At 37.3% G+C, this 8,218-nt stretch overlaps 1 pseudogene; it reads right to left on the bottom strand.

Annotated features, from left to right (window-relative positions):
- Positions 1 to 250: 250 nt before the first annotated feature.
- Positions 251 to 6,857, bottom strand: LOC121999219 (annotated as a pseudogene).
- Positions 6,858 to 8,218: the final 1,361 nt, after the last annotated feature.

The following is an 8,218-nucleotide window of genomic DNA, read 5'->3' as shown; positions in this document are numbered from 1 at the left end:
ACGTAATTGATGTTTAATTGGGCCAAATTTCAAGATTGCATTAGTTGCATTAGTACCATCTCTTGAGAAAAGATATATAATCAGTTGCATTAGTACCATCTCCTGAGAAAAGATAACTAAGGAAAATAGGCATGCATGTTATAGAGAAAATTCATAAGACCATATATTTTTGATTTGGAGCAAGTCTATATAAAACATGTACTATACATTACCCTCCAATGCAATTGCTGACATGCCATGTAAATGACTTTCAATGGACTCTACATTTGAGGCAGCTTAAATTATCTGGAGTGTTTTTCCTCAGGAATAGAATATTCCACTGTGCTCTAATGGCTTCTCTTGCAGCTCCCAGCAACAATTTGTCATGCGATATGGATATCCTGCGTCCCTGTTTGCGGTAAAGCTCCACGGCATGCTGCCCATAGAGCAGCCAATCAATAGGAGCCACATTTACAGCCTCTGCATAGTTGAATCCAGAATTGAAACCAGAATGATATGCTCATGGGAATGTGAGAACAAATTCTCCTTCATTTTGAAAACAACGATATACAGGTACACCTTCCAACCATAAAAGAGAAGGTCAAAATTGTGTCACCTGATAAAAGAAGGATTAGTAAAAAGAGATATTCTAGCACAGAAACTAGATGTTTAAAAAGATTTTCAAGTTTTAATTTGATTAATAGATACATTTAAAATAAAACACACTTATAACTGTGCATAAAAAAGGAATGAATATTATCATAATAGGATTATAATAACCAAACATATACATACAAGATTGTGCAGCAAGTCCGTTTGTTCTTCAAACAAATCTGGCAGATTTTTTTTCATAGCTTCCTCTAATTTTAAGGAATCTTTCCTTGCGACTCCATACCATATTTTTGGTGCACCCCAATGCATATAGTTTAATGAGTATAGATGATGATCTTCTATTAGAGTGTATACTAAAAGTCTAGCTTTCTGTATAAATATTTATAAGAATCATATTGGTCAAATGTCTACATTTATGCTAAGTGTAGTTGTTCATTTAATTTATATTGTAGATAACATGGTGTGTGGTACCACACACAGAAGATCATGTTATCAGTTCCTTATAAATTATAAACAGTTGCTTATAACCAAGATGGAATGGGACAAACCATAGGAGTGGTTGTAGTGTAATTAGGTATTAGTTTATCTTGACTAATAAATTACACTAGTACACTATGAGTGTATTGAGTAAGACCATTTGAGGTAGTTTCTTTTTATACTGACTATATAAAAGAACAATACCTCTATTATTATGGAAGTGTGTACTCTTAATCATGATATAATAATAAGCACATATATTTAATATTTATTTCTTTAATTTATCAAAGGGTGCGATTTAGCTTGTTAAATCAATATGCCCGATAAGTTGGGAAATGATATTATTTATATGGTGTGCTGTTGATTAAAGAATGAAATTGTGTCCTAGTAATCTAGGTTGATGATGTCCCCTTGAGGAGCTCATAAAGATTGTCATGTAAACCCTGCAGGTGGACTTAGTCCGGCATGACAATGAAGATGAGTGGTACTACTCTCGGAGCTAAATATTAATTAAGTGAGTTGTCAGTAACTCATTTAATTAGTGGACATTCTATATCTTAAACATAGGGAGACTAACACACTCATGATAAGAAGGAGTCCATATAGTAATATGGGATTGGTGCGGTAGTTCAATAATAACTCTTTAGTGGTATGAGTTATTATTGATGAACTCGAGTTGAGTGTTCGGGGCGAACACGGGAAGCTCAAGTTCATCGGGAGATGAAAACCAATTCCTCCTCTTGGTCCCTGTCGTAGCCTTTTATTTATAAAGTCTTATATCCATCCAACTCAACTTCTTACCCACCTTAAGGTGGACGGCCAAGCCTAGCTTGGAGCCCAAGCTAGGGCCGGCCAAACCAAGGAAAGATGGGTTCAAGTGGTGGTCGGCCCTAGCTTGGAGCCCAAGTAGGGTGGTCGGCCACATTAGATTAAAAGGAGTTTTAAATTTTAAATATTTCCTTGTGTGGAAGCCATGATTTTAAAAGAGAGTTTTAAAAATTATAAATCTTTCCTTTTATAGCTTTCTACAAAGGATTAAGAGAAATGTTTAATATCTTTCCTTATTTGTAGTTAAAAGGAAGAATTTAATTTTTGATAAAACTTTTCTTTTTGTAACCATCCCCATGGTTTTAAAAGAGAGTTTAAAAAATTATAAATCTTTCCTTTTATAGCTTTCTACAAAGGATTAAGAGAAAGGTATGATATTTTTCCTTATTTGTAGTTAAAAGGAAGATTTTAAGTTTTGATAAAACTTTTCTTTTTGTAACCATCCCCATGGTTTTAAAAGAGAGTTTTAAAAATTATAAATCTTTCCTTTTATAGTTTCTACAAAGGATTAAGAGAAAGATTTGATATCTTTCCTTATTTGTAATTAAAAGGAATATTTTAATTTTGGAGAAAATTTTCTTTTTTGTAATCATCCACATGTTTTAATAGAGAGATTTTAATTTATAAAAGTTTCCTTTTATAACCAACCATGAAGGAAATTTTTAAAAGAGAAATATGTATTTTAAAAATTTCCAGAAACAAATTAGGATGTTTTAATTTTGTGTTTAAAACTTTCCTTATTTGGAGGATTTGATATGGTCGGCTATTGAAAGAATTATAAGGAAGGTTTTATTAAATTTTCCTTCTTAGACATTGGCAAGGGAAATAAGGAAATTTTAATTATGTTTTAAAACTTTCCTTATTTGCCAAGACCAAGGAATATAAAAGAGAGGGTAGAGGTGCCTCACCGCATAACAACACATCTATTATTCCTCTCCTCTATTCCTTGGTGGTGGTCGGCCCTCATCTTCTTCCTCTTCTCCTTTTCTTCTTCTTTGGTGGCCGGCGGCATCAACTTTCAAGGAGATTTTGGTGGCCGGATTTAGCTTGGAGAAGAAGTAGAGAAAGGAGGCTTTGTTTCTTAGCATTCCTTGGAGCTTGGTTGCTGGCCGAAGTTCTTCATCTCTAGGAGATTGTTGGTGGCCGAAACTTGCAAGGAGAAGAAGGAGGCTTGGCTGGATTCTCATCTCGATAGATCGTCGCTCACACGACGTCCGAGATAAGAAGAAGAATACGACAGAAGATCGTGAGGTCAATAAGCTACAAAAGGTATAACTAGTTATTAGTTTATGCATCATAACTAGTTTATTCTTTTGTTTAGATCTTGAAATACCAAACACAAGAGGCTAATGAATCTAGGCTATCGAATTTATGTTTTCAATTTTGTGTTTCTTTTATTTTTCGAACTTGTGATTCGATTGTTCTTATTGGTTAAACCTAGGGTTACTATAAAGAGATTAAATATTGAATTTCGTTGAAAGGCTTTATCTAAGAAGTGGTGGATGATCTCATACCCAAGAAGGCCTAGTGCCTCGCCATGTTTAACCTGGAAGTCAATCTCTGAAATAAATATTTAATCGAATTTGTAACATGGGTGGATTTGGATCAGTAATGTTAAGCATCATTTGTGATCCAAATCTAAACCTCTAAGAACAGATAAGTTGAATTTGGAATCAATAATGTTAAATTCTGTTTGTGATTCCAAATTTAATTTCTAAAGAACACAATAGGTTGTTAGGAATGGTTCAGGACTTGTACAAAATTTTTGTACAGGGGAACTGGTATGATATTCCGAGTAGCAAACAACATCTTCCATATGCTGTTAACAAAAGAAACATCAATTAGCCTATAAGTTGAAAGTAAAGAATTATGCATTTGCAATGTGCAAGTTTATTAGATGTCAATTCTAAAGCAAGTTTATTAGATGCCAATTCTATGGCAGCCTCATGCCATATGTAAGCTATGGATTTGCTTAGTGTGTGATATGAGAAATACCATCTTACCTAACAAAAGGAGGAAAAGCACATTCCAACATACAACCATGGAACTAGGACATCATAAATGTCTCCACTTTCAAACGATAAAACAGAGCTCGGAAGCCCAGGGAAGTTATTTAAATTCCATCCAGAACTCATATACTGATCCCCTAGTGTTGATACCTTCGTAGAGGATAACTCTTTGGGAAAGTCACTACTGAAAACCCTAGTGTCAAAATCAGCACCATAAAGAACCTAAACAACCAAAGTCAGCATATGAGTTAGAGTTCTACCTGGCTGCAGGTTCTGATCGAAACCAATATATGAATAAAGTTTCTAATATTAAGGTATGGAAACAACAAAGTTTTAAGGAAAGAAGAAAGTGGATACAGCACATCAAAGTTGTGAAGCCAAATTGTGAAATAAATCAACAGATGAAAATGCATAATGATTATGTATGTCTGCATAGGAAATGTGGTGGCACCTCAATCTCTTCTGTTGGTCTTTCCACTATCCACCAATATTCACCTTCAATATCATCAATGGAAGGTTCCTGCTGGCAAGACCCTAAAACAAATTCTGCACTTCTGCTAAAATATTGTCTCTTGAACTCATCTGCATACGTCTCAAAAGATTCTAAAGTGAAATCTGGATAAGGTACAAATTAGATTCTGCACTTATCTTCTTCATTGGTATTCTCTGCTTTAAGAGCCTTTCTTCTTCCCCTCATAAAGATATGACTTCTGCCCATCTTCTTTTATGTAAGGCGATTTTGAAGCTTATCTACATATTGGATTTGGGGAGCAAATTTTGAATTTCTCCATATTTGCTTCTACTTGAGAAGGCATGTGGGATTCCAAGATGAGGGTGGAACTATTCGGGATATTCCATACTGCTCTGCACTTTGGCGTATAGTTGCAATATATTTGATTGTATCTTTAAACTCCTATTCAAAAACCAAAATTATTCATTAGCACCAAAAGAAGGTACAAGTTCAAATCTAGAGCAGTCTTTTCAGATAGCACTATAAATTAAAATAACCTCTTCGGTAGGATAAAATACAGGTGCATTGTCAAGAACAAGCTTGTGAGCATCTTGTGGCTTCCATCTTGCAGTAACCTATTACAGCACTCTAACAGTCATTTTGTAAACTAGAAACAAAAACATTGTAAGTAATGTATGCAAAGTTATTGATGGAATTTCACCACCTTCTGACAATGTTCACATTTGGCGCATCCTCGAAAAACACCTTTAGGTAGACGACAAGTTAAAGAGATGGCCTACATGAGAAATGAAGTGGGTTATTAAGAATGGCCACATGCATCATATTAGCAAGGCTCCAACAAAATTAATCACCCTTTGAGCTCCTCTAGGTCGCCGTCCACGAGGCTTCTCGTCCTCGCAAGGCTCTCTCCTCCATCAGATCCCCCATCTGACCCTTCCTCAAACTCCACGCAACCCTCCCACCTCACGCCACCACCGTCACTACTGTTGTGACCATGCCTCCACGGTCATGATGCTTGGCCACACCGCTCATTCCCGGAGTCATCCTCTAGATCATGCGACCTTCGTTGCTGATCCCCCCTGGTTGCTCCTACGCTTGTGGCCTCTGTTGCCCATCTCTCTCCCTCCCCACGACTGGTTTGCTACGAGTCATGAAGGAGCAATGGGTTTAGGGCTTGGAGAGGAAAGGAGAAGAGCCGGCAGGTTTAGGGCTTGGAGAGGAAAGGAGAAAAAAACGTGAAGTAGGGCAAAATTGCTTAGGGATCGAAAAGGTAAAGGGGGGAATGTGGCAGCAAAAAAGTTCAAGGAGAGGGAAAGAAAAAACGTGGCAGCAAAAGATGGCGAATGGAAAAAATGGCAAAGGAAAAAAATAACAGTATTCAACAATATTTAATACACAATGGTTTTCAAAAACCATTGTCGTAATCCCAAAAACACACACATTGACAACAGTTTTCAAAACTATTGTCATAGCCTTTAAAAACCGTTGTCGTAGCCCCAAAAAATCATAAATAGACAATGGTTTTTAAAAATCGTTGTTGTAAGCCAAAAAGACTGCTAAAAGACAACAGTTTTTGTTAAAACAATTGTTAAAAGGCAAAACGACAATGATTTGGCATAAAACCGTTGTCATTTGAGTGTTGTTGAATGAGAATTTTCTTGTAGTGTCGCTTCCTGCATCCCTTGTCCTTGCTGCCTTGTCCACGGTCCCTCGGGTGCTCCATCCTTTACTGGACCCAAAGCCATCAAGCTGAGTCATATGTGTATCCTACAAACTTGCACACTCACATACACATATCAAATAACGAGGGTAATCCTATCTTAAACCCTTTGCCCAAAGACCAAATGTGCTTACATAGTATATTACTGGGTCGTACCAAATGTGCTCGGTCACACTGACATATGGTCACACGGGCATTAGGTCTAACTATGTAATCTACTATGTAAGCACATTTGGTCTGCCCAGTAATCCTAACTTAAACTCTTTACCCTAACAGCAAAACACATGGTCACACGGACCATTAGGTTTAATCCAACATTCTCTACCCTGAGTTGAGATGTATTCCATTATAATTGAAGTTCCAAGTCTTTATTTTCTTCTTCTCAAGATTGTAGTAATTAGCGACAATCTTGTAAGGCTTTTTCTAGGCCAGCGTTGAGTTTAGTCTGTGAATTTACTTTGTCTCATAGCTGAATGAGTTCATCATTAGGGAGGTTGGAGACAACTTGTAATTCCTCTACTTTGTCTTTTAGAACTCGATTAGTCCTTTCTAAATCTGTAGCTAGCTGATCCAAATGTAAGCTTGAGGCATAGAACTAAAATAAGTTAACAACATAATTACACTTTACAACAATGGATGTTACACTTCATAACCATAGACCAAGGAAATTAAATCACAGACTTACCGCAGTAGCTTGGCTGTTATGATCATCAGCACGTTCAAAGATAGTGTGTTCCCTCAAATGTGCCTGAGAATGCATCCATGACTCAGCTAAGATACCTTTTAATTGGAGTATCCTATATGAAGGAGGAATAGATGTCTGATCAAACTAGGATGGTAATCCATGAGATTGTTTAAAACGGATGGAGGAGCTGGGTGTGGGTTGTGAAGAAGAAGAAGGAGGAAGTTCAGGAGTAGCCAAGGAAACCTGTGAAATTGGATCAGGAGGTGTAAGGCCAACTGATGAAGGAGCTTGTTCAATAGGTGTTTCAATAGGCCCAGGAATGATCAATCTCCTGCAAGGGGTTCTTTTGGCACAGTGCCTGGTGAGAGAAGAAGTTAAAGCCTAAAGAAGGGGTGATGAAGTCACAAGGATAGTTGGTTCCGCCTTGAGTGAAGGAACAACTGGAGGAATAGCACGAGACATAGGAATGAGAAGTCCTGGTCTCATCATATTGAGTGTAGAATGGAATGAGCATGTGTAGGAGGTGTAGGTTCCTTACCTCTAGTGCAGGAGATTTTGGGAGTAATAGGAATTTGTCAAAAGCAGCTATGGTGGAGGCAAGTGGACATGAGGATGAGGTACGAGATTTCTTATGCTTCACAACAAAAAGATCTTCCTATTCTGATGAGCTTGAGGATTCCCTGGGTTGCGCAGATGGAGATAGTAAATCAAGAGAAGAGGAATAGTGATTGAGACGGTGATCCCTTAATAAATCTTCCCCCATTCTAGTCAAGACTGCTCTCGTTAGATGAGTATTCTTTTACATAAAAGTGGGAAGGATAGCATTAGCTAGAGAAAAGAGGAACTCATGTTAGGGACAATATGAAAATGACCAAAAATATATATAAGGAGAATAATCTTACCAAAGGGGACATCCAAGGCTGTGTCGGCTGGGCTGATACCAAAGATAAATAATAAACCTTCTACGATTAAGGAAGGTACGTTAAACTTTGCGCCTTTCAATTTTTCCATAAAAGAGTGAAGGACGGGATCTTCAAAAATATTGTTGATATGGGTTATGATGGATCGGCCTGTCGAATGAAGTAGAAGTCTTGATTGAGAAAGATGGGAGGGGTATATAGCTGGGTGTATGTATGATTAATAGGATAATGAATAACAAAATAAAAGGGTTTTTCTAGGCTCTTGGTCAGGCTTTTTATAGGATAATGAACCACAAAATAAAAGGCTTTTTGTAGGCGCTCGGTCAGGCAAAGTCTAACCGAGCGTAAAGCTATTTAGCCTTATAGAAGCTTTTAGCATATTACTAGTCGAGCGAAGGCTGAGCGAGCACCAATGTGCTTACATGCGCTCGCGTAAAGGTATTTAGCCTTATAGAGGCTTTTAGTATATTACCGGCCGAGTAAAGGCCGAGCGAGCACCAATGTGCTTACACACCC

Source organism: Zingiber officinale, chromosome 7A (assembly GCF_018446385.1).
Source record: "Zingiber officinale cultivar Zhangliang chromosome 7A, Zo_v1.1, whole genome shotgun sequence".
Classification (NCBI taxonomy): Eukaryota; Viridiplantae; Streptophyta; class Magnoliopsida; order Zingiberales; family Zingiberaceae; genus Zingiber; species Zingiber officinale.
Note: the sequence above shows the minus strand (reverse complement) of the source record. Positions and strands in the feature narration are given on the sequence as shown.